This window comes from Chanodichthys erythropterus, chromosome 20 (assembly GCF_024489055.1).
Source record: "Chanodichthys erythropterus isolate Z2021 chromosome 20, ASM2448905v1, whole genome shotgun sequence".
Taxonomy (NCBI): Eukaryota; Metazoa; Chordata; class Actinopteri; order Cypriniformes; family Xenocyprididae; genus Chanodichthys; species Chanodichthys erythropterus.
Window position 1 is genome coordinate 416,281 of NC_090240.1, and position 13,809 is coordinate 430,089.

Sequence of the window (13,809 nt, forward strand, 5' to 3'; positions counted from 1 at the left end):
AAGATTAGGAAATCAGTTTTTTCTGAATTTAATAATAAGAAATTTCTTGTCATCCAGTTTTTAATGTCAGCTATGCATTCTGTTAGTTTTGTGAATTTGTAGGTTTCGTCAGGGCGCGAGGAAATATAGAGCTGAGTATCGTCAGCGTAGCAGTGAAAACTAACACCATGCTTCCTAATTATCTCTCCTAAGGGCAGCATGTACAGAGTGAAAAGCAACGGTCCTAATACTGAGCCTTGTGGTACCCCATATTTAACCTGTGATCGATACGACATCTCTTCATTAACTACCACAGACTGATAACGGTCAGATAAGTATGATTTGAACCATGCCAAAGCAATTCCACTAATGCCAATATAGTTTTCAAGTCTTTTTAAAAGAATGTTATGATCGATAGTGTCAAAAGCAGCACTGAGATCTAATAACACTAATAGAGAAATACAGCCACGATCGGATGATAGGAGTAGATCGTTTGTAACTCTAACGAGAGCAGTCTCAGTACTATGGTATGGTCTAAATCCTGACTGGAAATCCTCACAGATTCCATTTCTTTCTAAAAAGGAACACAGTTGTGTTGAAACTGCCTTTTCTAGTATCTTTGACAGAAAAGGTAGATTCGAGATTGGCCTGTAATTTACTATATCTCTCGGATCTAGTTGAGGTTTTTTAATAAGAGGTTTGATAATAGCCTGCTTAAAGGTTTTTGGCACGTGTCCTAGTGTTAAAGATGAATTAATTATATCAAGAAGTGGACCTACGACCTCTGGAAGCATTTCTTTCAGTAGTTTAGTCGGCATTGGGTCTAACATACATGTCGTTGATTTTGATGATTTGATAAGTTTAGATAATTCTTCCTCTCCTATAGCGGCGAATGATTCTAGTTTTACCTCAGGGACACTACAGTGCACTGTCTGAAGAGAAACTGTAGACGGTTGCATGTTTATAATTTTCTCTCTAATATTATCAATCTTGCAAGTAAAGAAGTTCATAAAGTCATTACTGCTGTGCTCTATGGAAACGTCAGCAGTTGAATCTCTGTTTCTAGTTAATTTAGCCACTGTGTCAAATAAATACCTAGGATTATGTTTGTTTTCTATTAAGAGATTTGAAAAATAAGTAGATCTAGCATTTCTTATGGCTGTTCTGTACTCAATCATTTTTTCTTTCCACGAAAGGCGAAAAACTTCTAGTTTTGTTTTCTTCCAACTACGTTCAGCTTTTCTAACAGCTCGTTTTAGAGCCCGAGTGTGCTCATCATACCACGGCGTTGGATTAGTTTCCTTAATCTTCTTTAGACGTAAAGGAGCGACCGCATCTAATGTGCTGGAAAAGAGAGAGCCAATAGTTTCTGTTGCAGCATCGAGTTCTTCTATGTTGTCAGGTATACTAAGGCGATGAAACTGCTCGGGGAGATTATTTATAAAGCAATCTTTAGTGGCAGACGTGATTTTTCTACAATATTTATGGCTGGGTGGTGGTTTTGTAGCCTTGGCTAATTGTATTATACACGAGACTAAATAATGATCTGATATATCATCGCTCTGCTGTAGAATTTCAACAGCATCAATATCTATTCCATGCGACAGTATTAGATCTAGGGTATGATTACGACAATGAGTGGGTCCTGACACGTGTTGTTTAACTCCAATAGAGTTTAAAATATCTGCAAATGCCAATCCAAATGCGTCTTTATTATTATCTACATGGATATTAAAATCACCAACAACAAGGACTTTATCCGCAGCCAGTACTAACTCTGATAGAAACTCAGCAAATTCTTTGATAAAGTCAGTATGGTGCCCTGGTGGCCTGTATACAGTAGCCAGCACAAATGTCAACTTACATAATGTTACATAAAGCACCATCACTTCAAAGGAATTATATTTGAAATTCTTTTGAATGATTCTGAATATATTACTATAAATTACAGCAACACCTCCCCCTTTGCCTTTCTGTCGAGGATTGTGTCGATAATCATAACCTTGAGGACTAGATTCATTTAAAGTAATGTAATCGTCTGGTTTTAGCCAGGTTTCTGTCAAACACAGCAAGTCTAGTTTATTGTCTGTGATAATTTCATTTACAATAAGTGCTTTTGAAGAAATAGATCTAATATTCAGTAACCCAAGCTTTATCATTTGTTTATCTGATTTATCTGTGATTTTCATTTTTTGAACATCAATTAAATTTTTACCCTTAAAAGGTTTTGGAAGTTTTTTGTATTTTTGTGTGTCCCTTCCATTACTTGACTGCGATTTCCGTGACCATGCCTTCAAGCCGGCAAACTGCCAAGCACCTACAGGTGCTGGTCGTATGATTAGAATGTCATCAAAAAGTTGATTTCTTTCACTAATTCCTTTCAAAAAGTCAAACTTGTATATTATGTACATTGCACACAGACTGATATATTTCAAATGTTTATTTCTTTTAATTTTGATGATTATAACTGACCACTAAGGAAAATCCCAAATCCGGTATCTCAGCAAATTTAGAATATTACTTAAGACCAATACAAAGAAAGGATTTTTAGAAATCTTGGCCAACTGAAAACTATAAACATGAAAAGTATGAGCGTGTGCAGCACTCAATACTTAGTTGGGGCTCCTTTTGCCTGAATTACTGCAGCAATGCGGCGTGGCATGGAGTCGATCGGTCTGTGGCACTGCTCAGGTGTTATGAGAGCCCAGGTTGCTCTGATAGTGGCCTTCAGCTCTTCTTAATTGTTGGGTCTGGCATATGGCATCTTCCTCTTCACAATACCCCGTAGATTTTCTATGGGGTTAAGGTCAGGCGAGTTTGCTGGCCAATTAAGAACAGGGATACCATGGTCCTTAAACCGGGTACTGGTAGCTTTGGCACTGTGTGCAGGTGCCAAGTCCTGTTGGGAAATGAAATCTGCATCTCCATAAAGTTGGTCAGCAGCAGGAAGCATGAAGTGCTCTAAAACTTCCTGGTATACGGCTGCGTTGACCTTGGACCTCAGAAAACACAGTGGGCCAACACCAGCAGATGACATGGCACCCCAAACCATCACTGACTGTGGAAACTTTAGGCTGGCCCTCAAGCGACGTGGATTGTGTGCCTCTCCTCTCTTCCTCCAGACTCTGGGACCCCGATTTCCAAAGGAAATGCCAAATTGACTTTCATCAGAGAACGTAACTTTGGACCACTCAGCAGCAGTCCAGTCCTTTTTGTCGAGGCGCCTCTGACGCTGTCTGTTGTTCAAGAGTGGCTTGACACAAGGAACGAGACAGCTGAAAACCATGTCTTGCATACGTCTGTGCGTAGGGGTTCTTGAAGCACTGACTCCAGCTGCAGTCCACTCTTTGTGAATCTCCCCCACATTTTTGAATGGGTTCTGTTTCACAGTCCTCTCCAGGGTGCGGTTATCCCTATTGCTAGTACACTTTTTTTCTACCACATCTTTTCCTTCCCTTCGCCTCTCTATTAATGTGCTTGGACACAGAGCTCTGCGAACAGCCAGCCTCTTTTGCAATGACCTTTTGTGTCTTGGCCTCCTTGTGCAAGGTGTCAGTGGTCGTCTTTTGGACAACTGTCAAGTCAGCAGTCTTCCCCATGACTGTGTAGCCTACAGAACTAGACTGAGAGACCATTTAAAGGCCTTTGCAGGTGTTTTGAGTTAATTAGCTGATAAGAGTGTGTGGCACCAGGTGTCTTCAATATTGAACCTTTTCACAATATTCTAATTTTCTGAGATAGTGACTTTGGGATTTTCCATAGTTGTCAGCTATACTCATCAAAATGAAAAGAAATAAACATGTGAAACCTCTCAGTCTGTGTGTAATGAATGAATATGATATATACAAGTTTCACTTTTTGAAAGGAATTAGTGAAATAAATCAACTTTTTGATGACATTCTAATTATATGACCAGCACCTGTACACGAGCTGCGGTCCTTTAGACCAGTGGTTCCCATCAGTCAGGCGTGTTTGATTAGATGTCTCCCTGATCAAACACACCCGATCCAACTCATCAGCTCGTTGGTAAAGACTCCAAGACCTCAGACGGGCGCATCAGACAAGAGTGACATTCAAGACGTGCAGTGCTGGTTTGGGAACCGCTGCTTTGGAACAACGGCGACCGTTTCATAAGGGTGCGAGACGGTGCCACCCTGCCAGCCACCCCACCGCAGGTACATAGAGACTCCTTGTGAAGCTCCAGCGACATTCCCTCTGCTATTAACCACAACGATTTGCAGTCCCCCAAAAGGGGAAGCACACCGTTCCTGGAGACACTGCAATACCAGGTCGATGCGTGGAGTGGACGGAGCAAGCCCCGGTTCCGGCTCCATGAGCCAAAAATCCATTTAATATGTAGTCCCCAGATAGGGGACGTATCAGATATTAAACTGATAAGAACAGATACTACACTTGATCTTAGCCAAAAGGCCGAGAAGCGATGCCGTTGCCAAGCAGTGGGGGCAGAGCCGGCAAAGGCGACGCCCATCTGGGCCGCGGTGGGTTTCGTACTTTGCCTCTAGGACCACTGCTGTCGATCAGATCGTTTGTTAAATAGTGGAGATGATTTGAAACAACCTGCTTTCGCGAACTGGTCCTAGGTTTTTCCATCGACCTCCACAAAAGCACCGCAGTACAATTCTCTGGACTCCCTAGGTCGTTCTTGATCAGGAGGGGGAAAAAAAAAAAGCTCAACTTTAACATTTGGATAGTGTGACGAGTCCCTCGTTCTTCCTGCTACGGCCGGCCAGTGGGTGTGGCTGGGAGACTCATCAAGTGAACCATGTACACCCGTGCTTCCCTCTATAAAGCTTGGGCTTTGTTTGGCGTGGTGTGTTGCTTGCTCCTGGGTGCTTTGGTTTTGATTTTGGTCTTTGTTTATTTTGAGTTCCTTATTCATTTAAATGTGGTTCTGTCTGATGTTTGGTTATTGATGTGTCTGACAGAAATTGTGTTTGGTTTTGTTGATTTCTTGTTTCATATATTTTCTTATTTATGCTGATAAATCTCTTTTCGTTGCAACCTACCAAGCTGCCTATGTCCTCCGTTTCATTTGTCACGGCTTTGAGCCGGTCGTGACAATAGCGACCACGGGGTCATTTAGAAAACGGCCGTGGTCGAGTGCCCCCAAAAGCCTGTCGTCCCTGAAGGAAAACTCAGAACTTTGCGAAACCAGGCGAGCGCACGCAACACCCGATTCCATAAAAGGGGCGTGCAAACACACACGGAGCCACAGACAACGCTACGACTGTTAGAAACCACAGGTTCTCTCGGCACCACCTAATCTTCTTTCAACCAGTATGTCCAGGGGAGAGCGCGAACGCAGTCCCCCACTACCATAAATTATGCAGTCGAGATTCCCACATTTGGGGAATTCGCAGGGGTCAGCACAACCGGAGTGCAATGGCCCAGCCTCGCCCTGGGTGAACCACCTTCCTGATCATGGTGTCTCCCCTGCCAGGTAAGTATGAGTCCCCAGGCCTCCAGTCAGAGGCTACCCTATCCCTCTTTGCCGTCCTCATCAACGGTGACCCCCCTCCCCCACCCCAAGCAAAGGAAGGGCGTGTCCCTTCCATTACTTGACTGCGATTTCCGTGACCATGCCTTCAAGCCGGCAAACTGCCAAGCACCTACAGGTGCTGGTCGTATGATTAGAATGTCATCAAAAAGTTGATTTCTTTCACTAATTCCTTTCAAAAAGTCAAACTTGTATATTATGTACATTGCACACAGACTGATATATTTCAAATGTTTATTTCTTTTAATTTTGATGATTATAACTGACAACTAAGGAAAATCCCAAATCCGGTATCTCAGCAAATTTAGAATATTACTTAAGACCAATACAAAGAAAGGATTTTTAGAAATCTTGGCCAACTGAAAACTATAAACATGAAAAGTATGAGCGTGTGCAGCACTCAATACTTAGTTGGGGCTCCTTTTGCCTGAATTACTGCAGCAATGCGGCGTGGCATGGAGTCGATCGGTCTGTGGCACTGCTCAGGTGTTATGAGAGCCCAGGTTGCTCTGATAGTGGCCTTCAGCTCTTCTTAATTGTTGGGTCTGGCATATGGCATCTTCCTCTTCACAATACCCCGTAGATTTTCTATGGGGTTAAGGTCAGGCGAGTTTGCTGGCCAATTAAGAACAGGGATACCATGGTCCTTAAACCGGGTACTGGTAGCTTTGGCACTGTGTGCAGGTGCCAAGTCCTGTTGGGAAATGAAATCTGCATCTCCATAAAGTTGGTCAGCAGCAGGAAGCATGAAGTGCTCTAAAACTTCCTGGTATACGGCTGCGTTGACCTTGGACCTCAGAAAACACAGTGGGCCAACACCAGCAGATGACATGGCACCCCAAACCATCACTGACTGTGGAAACTTTAGGCTGGCCCTCAAGCGACGTGGATTGTGTGCCTCTCCTCTCTTCCTCCAGACTCTGGGACCCCGATTTCCAAAGGAAATGCCAAATTGACTTTCATCAGAGAACGTAACTTTGGACCACTCAGCAGCAGTCCAGTCCTTTTTGTCGAGGCGCCTCTGACGCTGTCTGTTGTTCAAGAGTGGCTTGACACAAGGAACGAGACAGCTGAAAACCATGTCTTGCATACGTCTGTGCGTAGGGGTTCTTGAAGCACTGACTCCAGCTGCAGTCCACTCTTTGTGAATCTCCCCCACATTTTTGAATGGGTTCTGTTTCACAGTCCTCTCCAGGGTGCGGTTATCCCTATTGCTAGTACACTTTTTTTCTACCACATCTTTTCCTTCCCTTCGCCTCTCTATTAATGTGCTTGGACACAGAGCTCTGCGAACAGCCAGCCTCTTTTGCAATGACCTTTTGTGTCTTGGCCTCCTTGTGCAAGGTGTCAGTGGTCGTCTTTTGGACAACTGTCAAGTCAGCAGTCTTCCCCATGACTGTGTAGCCTACAGAACTAGACTGAGAGACCATTTAAAGGCCTTTGCAGGTGTTTTGAGTTAATTAGCTGATAAGAGTGTGTGGCACCAGGTGTCTTCAATATTGAACCTTTTCACAATATTCTAATTTTCTGAGATAGTGACTTTGGGATTTTCCATAGTTGTCAGCTATACTCATCAAAATGAAAAGAAATAAACATGTGAAACCTCTCAGTCTGTGTGTAATGAATGAATATGATATATACAAGTTTCACTTTTTGAAAGGAATTAGTGAAATAAATCAACTTTTTGATGACATTCTAATTATATGACCAGCACCTGTACACGAGCTGCGGTCCTTTAGACCAGTGGTTCCCATCAGTCAGGCGTGTTTGATTAGATGTCTCCCTGATCAAACACACCCGATCCAACTCATCAGCTCGTTGGTAAAGACTCCAAGACCTCAGACGGGCGCATCAGACAAGAGTGACATTCAAGACGTGCAGTGCTGGTTTGGGAACCGCTGCTTTGGAACAACGGCGACCGTTTCATAAGGGTGCGAGACGGTGCCACCCTGCCAGCCACCCCACCGCAGGTACATAGAGACTCCTTGTGAAGCTCCAGCGACATTCCCTCTGCTATTAACCACAACGATTTGCAGTCCCCCAAAAGGGGAAGCACACCGTTCCTGGAGACACTGCAATACCAGGTCGATGCGTGGAGTGGACGGAGCAAGCCCCGGTTCCGGCTCCATGAGCCAAAAATCCATTTAATATGTAGTCCCCAGATAGGGGACGTATCAGATATTAAACTGATAAGAACAGATTTTTTTTTTTTTTTTTCCTTTTATTTATTTTTTCAATAATCATTATTTACATACAAACATTACATTGTTTCTTGGGAACATGTAACACAGATTTCCTTTCCGATTAAAAGGTTTTGCTTAGTTTTTTTTTTTTTTTTTTCCTTAATACATGATACATAAAACTTTGTATAAACAGATGTGTGTAAAAGAAGAAAGGCAATAAATAAAATACAATTGAAGTTGCTTAAAAGCCATAATTTAACCTAATAGATAGAATTGATCACGATTAAAACATAAAAGATAAAAAAGCTCTCTTATACATGAACGGGCACAGGCGACACAATACTTTTTTTTTTTTTCTTTTTTTTTTTTTGAGATGTCCTCATTCAACACTCCACAACAAACACCACGACCCAACACTTTTGGGCTGAGAGGAGAACCTCTTAAACCACGGCACCGCTGCTCCCTCCAGAAGGGGGGCATCTGCAGGCAGTCAGGGCGCGTGGCCACGGGGACCTTTCCTGTGTAGCTCCGACCCCCACGTCCGAATGGCAATGCGCAGCATACTCCTGCAGCCTGTTGTTGACCAGCTGTTTCATGGCGTGCAGGGTCACCATCACATGCTTCCCCACCAGCAGGTTTCTGGAGGTCCATAGTACATCTTTGTAGCAGTTGATAGTGAGCCAGGTTTGGGTGTGCTGGGCTGGTGTCATTTTCCTCTGGCTCACTCCTCCCATTATCATGGGGTAGTCCAGTTGTTGGACCTCCCCTGCTGGCAGGCTCGGGAATTGCTGGGGGCCGGCTGTTGCCCACAGGTCCCTCGCGACACTGCACTCCCAGAACGTATGTCTCACGGATTCCGGTGCATTACACCCTGGCCGAGGACAGATTGGATTTGTCGCCATTCCTCGGGAGTGCATCACGGCCCTGACCGGGAGGATCTCGTGAGCGGCCATCCATGCCAGGTCGCGGTGTCTATTGTGAAGGGCCGGATGGGACACATTTTGCCACACAGTCTGGGCCTCACCAATTTTGATCCAGCGCACTGGAGTCACCTGTTCCCGTTCCTGTATGAGAGAGAGAAGGAGGCGGTGATTTGTTAAAGATTTAGTCTCTTTTTCTAAAATATGCTTATTTAAGAACTTCTTGATAAAATCATACGCAGCAGATGGCTTAAAAGCAACTGGTATTGTGTGATTGGTGGGTAAGATTTTTAAGGACCTTAAATAGGATCCCATCCAGAAACGGCTCATAGCAGCAGTTTTATTATCTGTTTTTGTGTCTAATGCATATTTCATATGAAGTGCTGTATAGTATGCCCCTAAAAATAAATAAAAGTTTGGTATTCCTCTGCCTCCATTTCTTGGGGACTTCTTCATCTCCTCTCTTGTCAGCCTCTCCCATTTTCCTCCCCACACAAAGTGAAACATTTCTCTGTCCACGGATAAAAGGAACCATCTGGGGGGTAAAACACAGAACAAAGCAATAAAAATAAAGGTAAAATTACAGATTTAATAATTAAAACCTTGCCTTCTATTGTCAGTTGTCTACGTCTCCAAAATCCAAATCTTTGTCTTACTTTAGCTAAAGCTTCTTGCCAGTTGCCCCTTCCTCCTCCTTCTCTGTCAAATTTAATCCCTAGTATCTTTATATCAGTCTTTTTCATTTCCAGGTCAAGACTCTTTACTTCTTTAGGATCCCATGGTCCAAAACATTGTACTTGAGTTTTTGATCTATTTAGTCTAGCCCCAGACGCCCTTCCAAACCAGTCAGTCAGGTCCATAGTCCTAGTAATTGATAAAACGTCAGTACATACAAGGTTCACATCGTCCATATATAAAAAGGCCTTGGCAGTCAATCCCCCCGCCCCTGGTATTGTCAGTCCCCTGATCCATTTGTCCCTTCTCAATGCCTGCGCCAGTGGCTCAATACAGGCCACATATAAGAGGGGAGATAACGGGCATCCCTGACGGACCCCACAGTGTACGTCTACTGCTTTTGTCAAGTGCCCATTTACCAAAAACCTGCTGCTTATCCCCCTGTATAGCAGTTCCACCCAAGCTACAAATCTCCCTGGAAAACCCATCTTTAGCAGTACTTGAAATAAGTACTGGTGCGAGACCCGATCAAAAGCTTTTTCAAAATCTAAATTTAGAACTGCAAGCCTAATATTTCTGTCTCTCGCATAACAGATGGTGTCTCTCATCAGAACAAGGCTGTCCGTGATCTTTCTTCCAGGAACTGCGCAGGTTTGATCTGGGTGGATCAAATCCCCTAAAATGGAAGACATACGAATCATTAAAAGCTTACTAAACAATTTACAGTCCACATTTAAAAGAGTTATTGGTCGCCAATTTTTCAAGTCAGTCCTTTCGTCTTTTTTGTGTAAAAGTGTAACAATCCCTATCCTAAAACTATCTGGCAGTTTCTCCATTTTATAAAATTCATTAAAAACAATTAAAAGGTCGTTGGCTAAAATGTCCCAAAATGTCTGATAAAACTCAAGTGGGATACCATCTTCTCCAGGTGACTTTCTTTTCTTAAAATGTTTTAAACATTTCTCCATTTCAGAAAGGTTGAAATCATTTATCAAACACGTGCTATCCTTAACGGGTTTATCAATTAATTCTAAAACTTCTTTTAAAATGCAGTCTTCAATCTCTTTCTTACCATATAGTTCATCATAGAAATCTTCAACCACCTTTAAGATGCTTTCTGTATTTGTCATTACTGTATTTTCTTTATTTTTCAATCCCACCACTGCCCCACCTCTATTTACTATTTTACGAAAAAAATAACTTGTACATTTTTCTCCCTCTTCCATTTCCTTTTCTCTACTTTGTAAAATGATACTCTTGCTTCTAACCTCCGATAATTCTGACATTGACCTTTTCACTTGGCGAATTTCTTCATTAAAATCAAAGCCCTGATTGCACAGGTTAAAATAGCGTTGCAGTCGTTTTTGCATTCCCACCATACATCTTTTCTCTTTATCATTTTCTTTTTTCCCGCCAGTTTAAAAAACGTCTTAGTCTTTCCCTTCACCATTTCCCACCACTGTGCATGTGAGTCATAAAAGTCTTTTAGGGTCTGCCATTGGCTGTACTGCTCCCTGTATTCTTTCACAATCTCCAAATCTTTCAACAGGGAACAGTTCAGCCTCCAAAGCCCCTACCTGTCGTCACACCTATGGGAAGTGAAAGGGTGCAGGAAAGCATAGCGTGGTCTGAAAAGAAAATGGGGATTAATTTAGCATCAACTGGTGTAAGGTCCCTAGTGAAGACATAATCAATGCGGGAGGCTTTGCTGCCATCACCACTAAACCAGGTGAATCCTTTCTCCCCAGGATGCATGGTTCTGAAACAGTCAGTCAGTTTAAAATCTCTTGTTATGGTTTGCAATAAAATGGATGTTTTGTCCAATTTAAGATCTTCTCCTCCCCCTTTCCTATCATTTTTGCTTAAAATGCAATTAAAATCCCCTGCTAAAATAATCGGGTCCCTTCCTAAAAGGTGGGGCTGAATGTCTTTTAAAAGGTTGTATCTATCATTCTTTTCTGTATATCCATAAATATTTAATATGTTAAAAGCCCTCCCCAAAAACGTCAAGTTGACTAAAAGAGCCCGCCCGTCTCTTAGTACTGTGCTCCCCTTCACCAAGATTTGTTGATTTTTTACCAGGACAGCAATACCATCTGCTTTATTTTGGTTTGAACCACTCCAAATAGAGGGTCCTTGTTGCCATTTGTCCTCCCAATTCTTGTAATTGTTAAAAAAAGGTAAAGCGCACTCCTGTAACAAAAACACATCAGAGGGTTGTGTACTTAAAAAATTTAAAACAGTTTGTGCTCTCGTTGGTGACCTCACACTTCTCACGTTTAACGTAGAGATGGTGATGGTCATGAGCGTTAAAACGAGAATAAAAGAAGACAGAAACAACATTTTAAAATTTTAAAAACAAATTATCCATTTAAAAACACATTTTCTTGTAAAACAAGTTCTTCCCGCATTTCCACACCATTGGAGGCAGGGAACTGAACATGTTTTCCTTCTGAGTCACAAGGTGAGCTCCTGGGTGTGGATGATTTCAGCTCAATCGATAGAAAAGAAATCTCATTGGCTGTTTGGCTTGGGAATAATCTATTCAGATCCTCCGATGAGGAGGAATCTGAAAATCTTCCCATTTTATCCTTTCCCATTTCTTTCCAGAGAGGGGAGTGTGCCACTCTCTTTTTTTTATCGATTGAGCACAGGGGAGTTTCTCACTTAATTGACTTTCTTGCAGTGAATCCTCTATGTCCTCCCCTACCTTTTCACTTACCTCTAAGATGTTTTCTTCTGCCTCTTCCCTTTGGTCTTCCTCCCCCTGTTGCTCCTCACTCCTTAACTCCGCCCCCTCATTACCTCTAACATCTGATCCTTCTCCACCAATCGCAGAAATTGGCGGGAGATTTGAATCTTTTTGCTCCGCCCCCTCGTTATCCTTTTGTTTGCTTTTCTCAACCGCCATTTTATTTGCTTTAACTTTGTTGGCAAAGGACTTTGGGCAATCTCTGTAGAGATGATTGGAGTCTCCACACAGATTACACTTTCTGCCATTGGGACATTCGTCAAAAGTATGCCCAATTTCTCTACATTTCCCACAAAACGACTTCTGGCAAGCTTCCACTAAATGCCCCACCTCTCCACATCTACGACAGAGCTTGGGCATTCCCTGATAATAAATGTAGCCTCTGTTTTCTCCAAGCACAATCACTGATGGAAGATGTTTCAGGCCCTGGAAGCCCTGGGGATCTTCCCACTGTTTTATGGGAATCCTCCAGGAACAATTCCAGATGCCATCCTCATCCAGCATTTTCATGGCTTGGCCTCTAACAGAGCAATATCTACCCAACCAAGTACATATATCTTCTCCACTGACGGTTTCATTGAACATTCGGACAATAACCATTTTGTGGGTATTGTCGGTCAGTTTCTCCACCTTAAACATGGAAAAGAGGGTCTTTACATTTTCAAGTCTGGTCCAGAAGTCATTCAGCAAACTAGCTGACTTAAAACTTACATCAAATCCTTTATTAAAAGGGAGGGACAAAATACAATTCAAATCATTTGGTGTAAATCTCAAAGTTTGCTGAACAAATTTGCGGGAAAAATCCAACCGGGACATCTGAACAGGCTTTCCTTGGTTTTCTAAGAGTGTAAAACGCACGCTGTGGTGCCTCCGCACGCCGGCACGGGCAGCCGACATGTTGGAGGCACCAACAGCTAAAACAGGAGTTTAAAAAACTATCGACACAATAAAAGGATCTAAAAACAAGAATAAAAGACTTACCTTACAACCAGTATCTCAATTAAAATGTTCTCCTAAAAGCAAGCACAATACAATATAAATAAACAATAAATAATAAAAAAGTACAGCTGTAAGCAGTACAATATACCTCTTCAAGGTAAAGGAAAGTGCTATTACAAAAACACAGCCCAAAAACCCACAAAGAGGCGATCGCAACACTGCCAAATGACAAGACACTTGATCTTAGCCAAAAGGCCGAGAAGCGATGCCGTTGCCAAGCAGTGGGGGCAGAGCCGGCAAAGGCGACGCCCATCTGGGCCGCGGTGGGTTTCGTACTTTGCCTCTAGGACCACTGCTGTCGATCAGATCGTTTGTTAAATAGTGGAGATGATTTGAAACAACCTGCTTTCGCGAACTGGTCCTAGGTTTTTCCATCGACCTCCACAAAAGCACCGCAGTACAATTCTCTGGACTCCCTAGGTCGTTCTTGATCAGGAGGGGGAAAAAAAAAAAGCTCAACTTTAACATTTGGATAGTGTGACGAGTCCCTCGTTCTTCCTGCTACGGCCGGCCAGTGGGTGTGGCTGGGAGACTCATCAAGTGAACCATGTACACCCGTGCTTCCCTCTATAAAGCTTGGGCTTTGTTTGGCGTGGTGTGTTGCTTGCTCCTGGGTGCTTTGGTTTTGATTTTGGTCTTTGTTTATTTTGAGTTCCTTATTCATTTAAATGTGGTTCTGTCTGATGTTTGGTTATTGATGTGTCTGACAGAAATTGTGTTTGGTTTTGTTGATTTCTGGTTTCATATATTTTCTTATTTATGCTGATAAATCTCTTTTCGTTG

At 42.7% G+C, this 13,809-nt stretch overlaps 3 non-coding genes across 3 annotated transcripts; all 3 read right to left on the reverse strand.

Annotated features, from left to right (window-relative positions):
* Nucleotides 1-4,231: 4,231 nt before the first annotated feature.
* LOC137010113 (U2 spliceosomal RNA) lies at nucleotides 4,232-4,422 on the reverse strand. Its single transcript, XR_010893189.1, has one exon. It is a non-coding gene; the product is annotated as a U2 spliceosomal RNA (small nuclear RNA).
* Nucleotides 4,423-5,284: 862 nt separating this feature from the next.
* LOC137010049 (U1 spliceosomal RNA) lies at nucleotides 5,285-5,448 on the reverse strand. The gene has a single exon (XR_010893128.1). It is a non-coding gene; the product is annotated as a U1 spliceosomal RNA (small nuclear RNA).
* Nucleotides 5,449-7,544: 2,096 nt separating this feature from the next.
* LOC137010290 (U2 spliceosomal RNA) lies at nucleotides 7,545-7,741 on the reverse strand. The gene has a single exon (XR_010893333.1). It is a non-coding gene; the product is annotated as a U2 spliceosomal RNA (small nuclear RNA).
* Nucleotides 7,742-13,809: the final 6,068 nt, after the last annotated feature.